Here is a 14,334-nt window from a genome sequence, read left to right on the forward strand (position 1 = left end):
GATCCTAGAGAAGCTAAATAAGAAGACGAACCTGATGAAGATTATTTACCTATCCGCCAGGAGGTAGGAAATAGTCAAGAGTCCCAGGTAACCTTGGGTGCATGGGGGGGGGGGTGGGAGGGTTGTTGGAAGGGGAGAGGGTTAGAGAGAAGGGAGTAGCGGAGGAATGGAGAAAGCTCGGCTGACCGAGATGTGGGGAAGGGAGGAAGGATGAATGTGGGATCAGGGAAGAATATATTTCAACTAAGGGAGTCATTTTAGAGTTTACAGGAAACTTGATTATATATGGGATCCCAGGTCCAAGGAGAGATCCCCAGATTGTTCTCTGGACAGAGGAGGGGGTGCCTGAACCGGCCTTGGCCCGTGACCATACTGATGAATATTTTGCTTATCACCATAGATCCTTCATCTGGCGTTGGATGGCGATACAAATGGAGGCCCGCGTTGGAGCACCGAACTGAGCCCCCCAAGATCCAAATGAGGAGCAGAAGGAGGAAGAAAATGATGAAGGACTGTGAGGGATACTATCATCCACTGACACAAGGGGACGGATCTAATGAGAGTTTACCAAGGCCAGATGGACCGTGACTGAACGAGAATGTGATCCAACCAGATTCTCTGAATGTGGCCGGATTTTCTGAATGTGGCTGGCCTGCAGTCTTTCTGAGAAGCCATTGACAATGACACTGGGACTGGTTTCCTCTGCATATACAGGATTTTTGGGATCCAGTCTGTTTGGATGCTCACCTTCCTGGACCTGGAGGGAGGGGGGAGGAACTTGGACTTCCCACAGGGCAGGAGACCCTGACTGCCCTTGGGGACAAAGAGGGAGGAGGAGAGGGAGGGGGGGAGTGGGAGGGCATTGGGAGGAGGGGCGTAAATGGAAACTTTTTATAATTTAATAAAATTACTTTAAAAAAAAAAAACTCAAGTCCAAATGGATCAAATACCTCAACATAAAACTATCAACCTGAACCTTATAGAAGAGAAAGTGGGAAGTACACTTGAACACCTTAGCACAGGAGATCAGTCCCTAAATATACCTAAATATAACTCCTGTAACATAGACACTGAGAGAAACAATTAATAAATGGGACTTCCTGAAATTGAGAAGCTTCTGTAAAGGAAAGGACATGGTCAACAAGACAAAGCAGCCTACATAATGGGAAAAGATCTTCACCAACCCTACATCGGACAAAGGGTTGACCTTGAAAATATACAAAGAACTCATGAAATTGGTCATCAAAACAAAAAAAATAATTCAGTAAAAAAATGGGGTACCAACCTAAACAGAGAACTTGCAAATGATTAATCTAAAATGGCTGAAAGACAATTAAGTGAATGTTCAACATCCTTAACCATCAGAAAAATGCAAATCAAAATAACCCTGAGATTCCATTTTATACCTGTAAGAATGGCCAAGATCAAATACACTGACTACAGTTTATGTTGGCGAGGATGTGGGGTAAAGGGAACATTCCTCCATTGCTGAAGAAAAATATATAGCTCAATTAAAAACATTTAAAAATAAAAAATAGCAATTATTACATAAATTAAATATTGTTAAAAGGGGAAAAAAATCAATCATCTCCATGATTTTTAGTTTCATTTTTCAAGTTATGTCCTGGTCAAATTTTAATTTATAATAAAATGCTTATTGTCATCCTTAGATGACCAAGTCCTTATGGTTTTTGCTGAACTGATTATCTGCCCACTATTCCTAGCTCATTATCACAAGGAAATTTATGGTAAGGGCATTGCTTAAAACACACCTAACCACAAAAGACAGGTTGCACTTACTTAATAACTTAAACGTTAAGCAATTATGAAGTGTGTCTATTATTCTCACATGTCCTGAGGCATCTTACCCCTTGCTGGTAGCTCAATAAGCTAGACCTTAAGCAAAAGAGCATGAACTAACCTTCAGGAAACATCATGTTATCTGAGATACAAACTTAGTGTAATTGTGCTTGTCTTACTTACTTTTAAGTATCCTCACATGAATACATATCAAAAAATGTATGTGTATATATATGAGGTATTTTTCTGAGGTACAAAAGCATTTAAGGTGACTACAGTTTAACTGTAAAAGCAATACAAATAGCTCAGACAAAAAGTCAAGACTATATTAGCTCTCTATAAGATATACACTACTATTTCAAGTTTTATTTTGCTTTGTGTTGGATTTAGTTTTGTAACAAAGTTTCATTCTATAAGCCATGTTGGCCACGGATTCAGGGCAATTTACTTCTTTTAGTCTCAAGAGTGCTAGGATTAATGTATGAACAGACATATCTGACAACAGTTTTCAGACTTATTTTTTAGAAATACTATGAGACTTTTAAAAATACTCTAAGGATAATGATAAAATTAAGGCATTGAAATACGACTTAGAGTAAAATAAGGAAAAACATGATAGGAACAACTTGGGCTAGAACATTTAAGAACTAAAAGCCACCTTAGGAATTTCTTTAAAAAGGAGAAAAACTAATATTATATAGCCTCTTGGATTTTAGGTGGGGAGAAAAAAACAGCAAAAAACAAGCAAAACAATGACATTAAAAAAATAAAACAATGAAGTAGCTGAAAAATTTATTTCAATGATACAGTAAGCTGGCAAAGGCACTGTACATTATTCAATAGGCAGCTACATACTATACTATATAAAGCAGTCATAGGTATTCTATAGGCACTGTATGCCATTCTTTTTCTTATTGATTTTTATTGAGCTCTACATTTTTTTCTGCTCCCTTCCCTCAGCCCTCCCCCAAGGTCCCCATGCTCCCAATTTACTCAGGAGATCTTGTCTTTTTCTACTTCCCATGTAGATTAGATCTATGTAAGTCTCTCTTAGGATCCTCATTGTTGTCTAAGTTCTCTGGGATTGTGATTTGTGGGCTGGTTTTCTTTGCTTTATGTTTAAAAACCACTTATGAGTGAGTATATGTGTTAACTGTCTTTCTGTGTCTGGGTTACTTCACTCAAAATGATGTTTTCTAGCTCCATTCATTTTCCTGCAAAATTCAAGATGTCATTATTTTTTCTGCTGTGTAGTATTCTATTGTGTAGATGTACCACATTTTCCTTATCCATTCTTTGGTCAAGGGGCATTTAGGATCTTTCCAGGTTCTGGCTATGACAAGCAATGCTACTATGAACATATTTGAGCACATGCTCTTGTGGTACAACTGAGCATCCTCTGGATATATACTCAAAAGTGGTATTGCTGGATCTTGAGGAAAGTTGTTTCCTAATTTTCTGAGAAATCGCCACACTGACATCCAAAGGGGCTGTACCAGCTTGCATTCCCACTACAAATTGGGAAAAGATCTTTACTAACCCCCTATCAGATAGAGGTCTGATCTCCAAAATATACAAAGAAGTCAAGAAATTGGTCATCAAAAGAAAAAATAATCCAATAAAAAAATGGAGTACAGACCTAAACTGAGACCTCTCAAAAGAGGAATCTAAAATGGCTGAAAGATACTTAAGGAAATGTTCAACATCCTTTGTCATCGGAGAAATGCAAATCAAAACAACTCTGAGATTCCATCTTACACCTGTAAGAATGGCCAAGATCAAAAACACGATGACAACTTATGCTGGAGAGGTTGTGGAGAAAAGGGAACACTTCCATATTCTATTCTATAGGCAGCTATACACTACCTTTTAGGAACTGAAACATTTTCATGATTGTTTTGAGAAGCAGGCTCAATAATGTGACATCCCATCCTTTCTCCACAGTACAGGTCACTTGTGCAACTTAGAATCTGATACTAACTCAATGGTGACAGTTTTGCCAATAAACAAGAATCTGCTCTTCAGTGGCCCAAAAAGGAGTCTGTTTCAAGACGCACATCCTGTGCCCTACTCCCTACCCCCAGACAAGACCCAGAAATCTGGGAGCAGCCTCCTCATATCAGCAACCATGTACCACCACATCTGAGACCACCAAAGACTTGGAGCTGACTGTCCCTGGAGAGATGTGTATCTGGCTTCCCTGCTGGAGGGCCCTGCCCTCTAGACTCTAATGCCCAGAGACATATCCTGAACCCAACCTCCACCTATCAAAGCCTGAAGCCTGGAAGGAGACTCCTCTCACTCCTAACCATCCCACAGCACATCTCTGACTACTGGAGCCTTGGCACTGACTGCCATGGAGAGGTGAGTATCTGGGTTCCCAGCAAGAGGGCCCTGCTGTCCAGGTCCAAGCCCACAGAGGAACATCCCATGCCCCAGCCCCAACCACCAAACCCCAAAGATCCTGGAGCAGTTGCCTCATACCTGCAACGATTCCTCACTGCAGCTATGACCACCAGAGCCTTGGCCCAGACAGCAAATGGAGAGGAGTCCCCCAGAGGAGAATCTGTAACCATCTAAGCAACAAGCCCCATCTGAAGTAATTGGAGGAAGAGAGACCCCCTGAAGCAGAGGCCCCACCTGCACCCCTTGGAGGAAGAGATGGGTAGGCACCAACACAAAATACATTCAACAACAGAAAGAGCAATATGGCAACACCTGAAGCTAGAGGTCCTACAAAAGGAAGACCTGAAATTCTAACGCAGAAGAAGGAGAAGAAAACATCCTTAAATATTACTTTATGAAGATTTTAAAGACCCTTAAAAAGGAAATAAAAAATCCCATTAAAGAAATGGAGGAAAAGAAAAAAATGGAAGAAATAAATAAATCTCTTAAAGAAATCAAAGAAAACAAAAAAAGACAAACAAGTGAAGTGAACAGTTCAAACAGTTCAAGACTTGAAAATTGAAATAGAGACAATAAAGAAACCACAAACTGAGGGAATTCTAGAAATGGAAAATCTGGGTAAACGAACATGAACTACAGATGCAAGCTTAGTCAACAGATAGAAAAAATGGAAGAAAGAATTTCATGAGTTGAGGATACAGTAGAGGAAACAGATTATATTATATTACTATATTATATCCAACAAATCCTTCACACAAAACATCCAGAAAATCTAGGACACTGTAAAAAAGACCAAACCTAAGAGTAATAGGGATAGAAGAAGAACTCCAGCTCAAAGGCACAGAAAATATATTCAACAAAATCATAGATGAAAACGTTCCCAACCTAAAGAAGGATATGCCTATGAAGGTATAAGAAGCCTACAAAACGTTAAATAGACTGGACAAAAAAAATGTAGCTTTACCATATAATAATCAAAACACAAAACATACAGAACAAAGAAAGGATATTACAAGCTGCAAAAGAAAAAGGCTAAATAACACATAAAGTAAGACCTATCAGAATTATATCCAACTTCTCAATGGAAACTATGAAGCCAGAAGGTCCTGGACAGATGTGCTGCAGACTACTATATCCAGAAAGCTTTCAATCACCATAATTGGACAAAACAAGATATTCCATGACAAAAATAGGTTTAAACAATATCTATCCACAAATCCAGCATTACAGAAAATATTAGAAGAAAAACTCCAACACAAGGAAGTTAGTTACATCTACAAAAACACAGGAAACTGATAATTTTAAACTTCATACCAGCAAACTCCAAAGAAGTGAAACCTACAAACACTATCACTGAAATATAGCAGAAATTAACAATCACTGGTCATTAGTATCTCTTAATATCAATGGATTCAATTTCAATTCACTTATAAAAAGAGACGGGTTAACAGAATGAATATAAAAACAGGATCCATCCTTCTTCTGCATAGAAGAAACACACCTCAACCTTAAAGACAGACATTAATTTAAGGGTTGGTAAAAGGTTTTCCAATCAAATGGACCTAAGAAACGAGAGGGTGTAGTTATTCTAATATCTAACAAAATAGACTTCAAACTAAAATCAAAGAAAAATGATAGAGAAGGACACGTCATACTCATCACAAAAAAATCCAATAAGATGAAATCTCAATTCTGAACATCTATGCCCCAAATACAAGAACACCCACATATATAAAAGAAACATTACTAAAGCTTAAATTGCACATCAAACCAACACACTAATGGTAGGAGACTTCAACACCCTACTCTCACCAATGGATAGGACTGCTAGACGAAACTAAACAAAGAAATAAGAGACTAACAAATGTCATGATACAAATGGACTTAACAGACATCTATAAAACATTTCACCCAATACAAAATAATACACCTTTTTCTCATACCTCATGGAACCTTCTGTAAAACTGACCACATACTCAGTAACAAAGCAAACCTCAATAGATACAAAAAAGCTGGAGTACCACCACCCCCGCATCTTGTCAGATCACCATTGCTTAAAGTTAGATTTCAACAACACTAATTGTAAAATGTATACAAATTCATAGAAATTGAACAATGCTCAACTGAATCACCCCTGGGTCAAGAAAGAAATTAAAGACTTCCTAGTATTCAACGAAAATTAATGTACAACACACTAAAGCCTATGGAACACTACGAAAGCAGTGCTAAGAGGAAAGTTCATATTACTAAGTACCGACATAAAGAAAATGAAGAAATCTCACACTAACTACTTAACAGCACATTTGAAAGCTCTAGAATAAAACAAAGCAGACTCGCTCAGCAGGAATAGACAACAAGTAATAATCAAATTGAAGGCTGAAATCACTAGAATAGAACAAATAAAGCAATACAAAGAATCAATGAAACAAAGGGCTGGTTCTTTGAGAAAATCAACAAGACAGACAAACACTCATCCAAACTAACAAAAAAGGCAAAAAGAAAATATCTAAATTAACAAAAATCAGAAATAAAACAGGGGCCATAGCAAAGACACTGTTAAATCCAAAGACTCATTAGGTCATACTTCAAAAACCTGTACTCCACAAAATTGGAAAATCTAGAGGAAATGGACAATATTCTGGATAGGTACCACACACAAAAATTAAATCAAGACCAAATAAACAATTTAAATAGACCTGCCTGTAACCCCTAAGAAAACAGAAGCAGTCATCAAAAGCCTCCCAACCAAACAGTCCAGAGCTAGATGACTTCAGAGCAAAATTCTACAAGAACTTCAAAGAAGAGCTTCATAACATCTGTACTACTCAAATTGTTCCACACAATAGAAACAGAAGAAACATTGTCAAACTCTTTTTACAAGACTACAGTAACCCTGATATCCAACCACACAAAGACTCAACCAAGAAAGGTAATTACAGACCAATCTCCCTCATGCACACTGATGCAAAAATACTCAATAAAATATTGGCAAACCAAATCCAAGGACACATCAAAAAAATCATCCACCATGATCAAGTTGGCTTCATCCCAGAGATGCAGGGATGGTTCAACATATGAAAATCTGTCAGTGTATTCCACCATATAAATAAACTGAAAGAAAAAAAAACATGATTATCTCATTAGATTTTGAAAAAACCTTAGACAAAATCTATAAAACCCCTTCATGATAAATGATTTGAAGAGGTCAGGGATACAAGAAACATACCAAAACATAATACAGACATTACACAGCAACCTGACATTCATCATCAAATCAAACGGAGAGGATCTCAAAGCGATTCTACTAAAATCTGGAACAAGAAGAGTCTGTCCATTCTTTCCCTTATCTATGCACTACGCTACTCAAAGTTCTAGCTAGAGCAATAGGACAATTAAAGGAGCTCAAGGGGTTAATAACTGGAAAGGAAGAAGTCAAACTTTCACTATTTGCAGGTGATATGATAGTTCATATAAGTAACCCCAAAACTTCTATGAGAGAACTTCTGCAGCTAATAAACACCTTCAATAATGTAGCAGGATAGAAGATCAACTAAAAAAAAAAAATCAGTAGCCCTCCTATACACAAATGATAAAAGGGCAGAAAAAGAAATCAGAGAGAACAAGACAAGGCTGTCCACTCTCTTCACATCTCTTCAATATAGTGCTTGAAGGTCTAGCAATAGCAATAAGACAGCATAAGGAGATCAAGGGGATTCGAATTGTTAAGAAGTCAAACTTTCGTTATTTGCAGATGACATGATAGTGTACATAAGCGACCCCAAAATCTCTACCAAAGAACTCCTACAGCTGATAAACACCTTTAGCAATGTGACAGGATACAAGATCAACTCCAAAAGAATCAGTTGCCCTCCTATACACAAAGAACAAAGAAGCAGAGAGGGAAATCAGAGAAACAAAACCTTTCACGATAGCCACAAAGAGCATAAAGTATCTTGGGGTAATTCTAACCAAGGAAGTGAAAGATCTATTTGACAAGAACTTTAAGTCTTTGAAGAAAGAAATTGAAGAGGATACCAGAAAATGGAAGGATCTCCCTTGCTCTTGGATTGGGAGGATCAATATAGTAAAAATTGCAATTCTAAAAAAAGCAATTTATGGATTCAATGCAATCCCCATCAAAACCCCAACAAAATTCTTCACAGATCTTGAGAGAACAATAATCAAGTTTATATGGCAAAACAAAAAACCCAGGATAGCCAAAACAATCCTATACAATAAAAGTACTTCCAGAGGTATTACCATCCCTGACTTCAAACTCTATTAGAGCTCCAGTAATGAAAATAGCTTGGTATTGGCATAAAAACAGGGAAGTTGACAAATGGAATCAAATCGAAGACACAGATATTAATCCAAAAATCTATGAACACTTGATTTTCGACAAAGGAGCTAAAATTATACAAATCAAAACAACTCTAAGATACCATCTTACACCTGTCAGAATGGTTAAAATTAAAAACACCAATGACAGCCTGTGCTGGAGAAGATGTGGAGTAAGGGGAACACTCATCCATTGTTGGTGGGAATGCAAACTTGTGCATCCACTGTGGAAATCAGTGTGGCGGTTTCTCAGGAAACTGGGAGTCAACCTCCCTCAGGACCCAGCAATTCCACTCTTGGGAATATACCCAAGAGATGCCCTATCATACTACAAAAGTATTTGTTCAACTATGTTCATAGCAGCACTATTTGTAATAGCCAGAACCTGAAAACAACCTAGGTGCCCCTCAATAGAAGAATGAATAAAGAAGGTGTGGCACATATAAACTTTAGAATTCTACTCAGCGGTAAAAAACAATGACATCTTGAATTTTGCATACAAATGGATGGAAATAGAAAACACTTTACTGAGTGAGGTAACCGAGACCCAAAAAGAGGAATATGGTATGTATGGTAAGTGGATTCTACCCATAAATAAAGAACATCGAGCCTATAATTCGTGATCCGAGAGAAGCTAAATAAGAAGGTGAACCTAAAGAAAAACTTAAAGTTATCCTCCTGGATATTGGAAGATTACAAAATTGCCGGGCAGGGGTTGTGAGCAAGGGGGTGGGGGTGAGATGGAGATAAGGGGAGATGGGGGGAGAGAAGGGAGAAGGGGAGGATGGGGAGAGCTTGAGGGAATGGGATGGTTGGGATGAAGGAGGAGTGGATATGGGAGCAGGGAAGTATATATCTTAATTAAGGGAGCCATTTTAGGGTAGGCAAGAGACTTGACTCTAGAGAGGTTCCCAGGTGTCCAAGGAGATGTCCCCAGTTTGTTCCTTGAGCAGCAGAGAAAAGGGTGCCTGAACTGGCCTTGTCCTATAGCCACACTGATGAATATCTTACACATTACCATAGAACCTTTATCTGGTGATAGATGGAGATAGAGACAGAGACCCACATTGGAGCACTGGACTGAGCTCCCAAGGTCCAAATGACAAGCAAAAGGAGGGAGAACATGAGCAAGGAAGTCAGGACAGCGAGGGGTGCGTTCACCCACTGATACAATGGGACTGATGTAATGGGAGATCACCAAAGCCAGTTGGAATGGGACTGATGGAGCATGTGATCAAACCGCACTCTCTGAATGTGGCTGATGGTGGAGGCTGACTGAGAAGCCAAGGACAATGGCGCTGGGCTTTGATTCTACTGCATGGATGGGCTTTCTGGGAGCCTTGTCTGTTTGGATGCTCACCTTCCTGGACCTGGGGGGAGCCGGGAGGACCTTGGACTTCCCATAGGGTAGGGAACCTTGACTGTTCTTTAGCCTGGAGAAGGAAGGCGAGGGGGGAGGTGGACGAAATGAGAGGGAAGTGGGAGGAGGTGGAAATTTTTAATAAAAAAAAGTAAAAAAAGAAACAGAGAAACAACACCCTTTACAATAAATAGCCACAAACAACATAAAATATCTTGGGGTGACACTAATCAAAGAAGTGGGAGACTAGTATGAAAAAAACATTAAGTCTTTGAAGAAAGAAACTGAAGAAGATATCAGAAGATGGAAAGATTTCTCATGCTCCTGGGTAGTAGTAATTAATAATAAAAATGGCAATCTTACAAAAGCAATTTACAGATTCAATAAAATCCCCATCAAAATTCCAACACAATCCTTCACAGACCTCAAAAGAACAGCACTCAACTTCATATAGAAAAACAAAAAAACTCAGGATAGTCAAAACAATCCTGTACAAGAAACAAACTTCTGGAGCATCAACAAACCCTGAGTTCAAGCTCTACTATAGAGTTATAGTAATGAAACCAGATTGATATTTTCAAAACAGACACGTGGACCAATGAAATTGCATCGAAGACCGAGATATTAATCCATACCTATGAACACTTGATTTTTGACAAAGAAGCTAAAATTTTACAATGAAAAAAGGCAGCACCTTCAACAAACATGCCAACATGATGCTGGCATAACTGGATGTCAGCACGTAGAAGAAGGCAAATAGATCCATATCTATCCCCATGCACAAAACTCAAGTCCAAATGGATCACACACCTCAACAAAATGATTGACACTGAACCTGATAGAAAAGATAGCAGGAAGTAGACTTCAATGCATGTTTACAGGAGACCACTTCCTAAATATAACACCAATAGCACAGACTCAGAGACCAACAATCAATAAATGGGACAACCTGAAACAGAGAAGGCAAAGGACATAGTCAAGAAGACAAAATGGCTACCTATAGAATGGGAAAAGATCTTAACCAACTCCACATTGGCTAGAGGACTGATCTCCAAAATACACAAAGAACACAGGAAACTAAACATTAAAATACCAAATAATCCAATAAAAAATGTGGTACAGATCTAAACAGAGAATTCTCCACAGAAGAATCTCATATGGTCAAAAGACATTTAAGGAATTGTGCTGGAAAGGATGTGGAGTAAGCAGAACACTCCTTCATTGCTGGTGGAAGCACAAACTTGTACAGCAATTTTGAAAATCAGTGCAGCCGTTTCTCAGAAAATTTGGAATCAATGTACCTCAAGATGCAGCAATACCACTCTTGGGCATATACCCAAAAGATGCACACTCATACCACAAGGACATTATTCTTAACAGTCAGAACTTAAAAACATCCTAGATGTGGCAGGCAGGGGCACCTCTGACCAGCGAGGGGCTCTGTTCCTGTGGAGGGGTAAGTGTATTGTTCCTGACCGCCACACAAGGCCGGTTAGGGAACACACAATACTCCCGCCACCCTTATCTCCCTGACTACTCCAAAGGGGCAGCTTCCCCAGCTAATCCCTCTCTCCTGCAACGCCATCCCAGCTTTCTGCCTGGAACCCATACCCTCCCCTCTCCTTTTTTCGGGGCTTAAATTCCTCCATCTCAGCCGGGGTGGGCACCGCGGGCCAGGTTAGGCGGTGAGTGCAAAGGGGCTGGAGTCCCTTTGTTCCAAAAGCCGGCCTGCAGCAAGCCAAGACTGCAGGCAGGGGCACCTCTGACCAGCGAGGGGCTCTGTTCCTGTGGAGGGGTAAGTGTATTGTTCCTGACCGCCACACAAGGCCGGTTAGGGAACACACAATACTCCCGCCACCCTTATCTCCCTGACTACTCCAAAGGGGCAGCTTCCCCAGCTAATCCCTCTCTCCTGCAACGCCATCCCAGCTTTCTGCCTGGAACCCATACCCTCCCCTCTCCTTTTTTCGGGGCTTAAATTCCTCCATCTCAGCCGGGGTGGGCACCGCGGGCCAGGTTTGGCGGTGAGTGCAAAGGGGCTGGAGTCCCTTTGTTCCAAAAGCCGGCCTGCAGCAAGCCAAGACTGCAGGCAGGGGCACCTCTGACCAGCGAGGGGCTCTGTTCCTGTGGAGGGGTAAGTGTATTGTTCCTGACCGCCACACAAGGCCGGTTAGGGAACACACAATACTCCCGCCACCCTTATCTCCCTGACTACTCCAAAGGGGCAGCTTCCCCAGCTAATCCCTCTCTCCTGCAACGCCATCCCAGCTTTCTGCCTGGAACCCATACCCTCCCCTCTCCTTTTTTCGGGGCTTAAATTCCTCCATCTCAGCCGGGGAGGGCACCGCGGGACGTACAGGCGGTGAGTGCAAAGGGACGGAAATCCCTTTGTTCTAAAGCCTGCCTGCAGCAACCTAAGGCTGCAGGCAAAGTGATTCCTGGATAGCAAGGGGCATTAATCCAGTAGCAAAAGACCCAGCGGAGGGAAGAGCCATTGGAGAGCATCTGAAGGAAGAGATGGGCAGGCGCCAAGGCAAGAATTCCTCCAACAATCTGAAAAACAACACGAAAACACCAGATCCCAGCGATCTTATGACAGAAGGACTTGAACACCCTATACCGGAAGAAGTGGAAAACAGTGTCATTATAAAAGCAATAGAGTCTCTTAAACAGGGTATGAATAACTCACTTAAAGAAATAGAAGAGAAATATAACAAAAGGATGGAAGAAATGAGTAAAGAAATGGAAGACAAATATAACAAAAAGTTTGAAGAAATAAGTAAATTCGTAAATGATACCCTGGGAAACCAAGAAAAAATAATCAAACAGGTAATGGAATCAGTTCAAGAATTGAAAACTGAAATGGAGGCAGTGAAGAAAACACAAACCGAGGACCGGCTGGATATGGAAAATCTAGGTAAACAAACAGAGACTTCAGGAACAAGCATAACCAATAGAATACAAGAGATAGAAGAACGAATCTCAGATTATGAAGACACCATAGAGAAAATAAATGCCCTGACCAAAGAAAACAGCAAATCCAACAAATTCTCATCACAAAACATTCAGGAAATATGGGACATAATAAAAAAACCAAATCTAAGAATAATAGGAGTAGAAGAAGGAGAAGAATTGCAGTCCAAAGGTCCAGAAAATATATTCAACAAAATTATAGAAGAAAACTTTCCCATCCTAAAGAGTGATATTCCTATGAAGGTGCAAGAAGCATACAGAACACCGAATAGACTGGATCAGAAAAAAACATCCCCTCGCCATATAATAATCAAAACACAAAGCATTCAGATTAAAGAAAGGATATTAAGAGCTGCAAAGGAAAAAGGTCAAGTAACCTATAAAGGTAAACCTATCAGACTTACACCAGACTTCTCTATAGAAACCATGAAAGCCAGAAGGTCCTGGATAGAGGTACTGCAGAAACTAAGGGACCATGGATGCAAGCCCAGATTAATATACCCAGCCAAGCTTTCATTCACTATCAACGGAGAAAACAAAATATTCCAGGATAAAAACAAATTTAAACAATACGTAACTACTAATCCAGCCTTACAGAGAATATTAGAAGGAAAATTACATCCCAAGGAATCCAACATTGCCAACACTGACTACAATAACTCAGACATCTAGCGACCCTTCACTAGCACAACCCAAAGAAGGAAAACACATACACTCTACTACCTAAAAAAAAAAAAAAAAAAAATGACTCGAGTCAACAACCACTGGTCATTAATATCTCTTAATATCAATGGACTCAATTCACCTATAAAGAGGCACAGACTTAGAGATTGGATACGAAAACAGGATCCAACATTCTGCTGTTTACAAGAAACACACCTCAACCACAAAGACAGACACCTACTCAGAGTAAAGGGTTGGGAAAAGGTTTTCCAAGCAAATGGACCTAAGAAACAAGCGGGTGTGGCCATTCTAATATCTAACAAAATCGACTTCAAACTAAAATCAATCAGAAGAGATGGAGATGGACATTTCATACTCATAACAGGAACAACTCATCAGGAAGAAGTCTCAATCCTGAATATCTATGCCCCTAATATAAAGGCACCCACTTATATAAAACAAACTCTTCTAGAACTCAAGGCAGTCATCAAACCACACACACTAATAGTAGGAGACTTCAACACTCCTCTCTCACCAATGGAATGGTCAATCACACAGAAACCAAACAGAGAATTAAGAGATTTATTGGAGGTATTGAATCAAATGGACTTAACAGACATCTATAGAACACTCCACCCAAATAGGAAAGAATATACCTTCTTCTCTGCAGTTCATGGAACCTTCTCGAAGATTGACCACATACTCGGTAACAAAGCAAACTTCCACAGATACAAAAAAATATTAGTAACCACATGTGTCTTGTCAGATCACCATGGATTAAAATTAGAATTCAA

The 14,334-nt window shown here is 39.8% G+C and overlaps 1 protein-coding gene and 1 pseudogene across 4 annotated transcripts in view; both read right to left on the bottom strand.

Moving 5' to 3' along the window:
• The window catches only part of Alkbh8 (alkB homolog 8, tRNA methyltransferase), a 77,226-nt gene that overhangs the window by 36,558 nt on the left and 26,334 nt on the right, over positions 1–14,334 (bottom strand). The window lies entirely within an intron of this gene.
• LOC146894769 (small nucleolar RNA SNORA24) lies at positions 3,746–3,897 on the bottom strand (annotated as a pseudogene).

The sequence above is a fragment of the Myodes glareolus genome, chromosome 4 (assembly GCF_982192425.1).
Source record: "Myodes glareolus chromosome 4, mMyoGla1.1, whole genome shotgun sequence".
In the NCBI taxonomy this organism is placed as follows: domain Eukaryota; kingdom Metazoa; phylum Chordata; class Mammalia; order Rodentia; family Cricetidae; genus Myodes; species Myodes glareolus.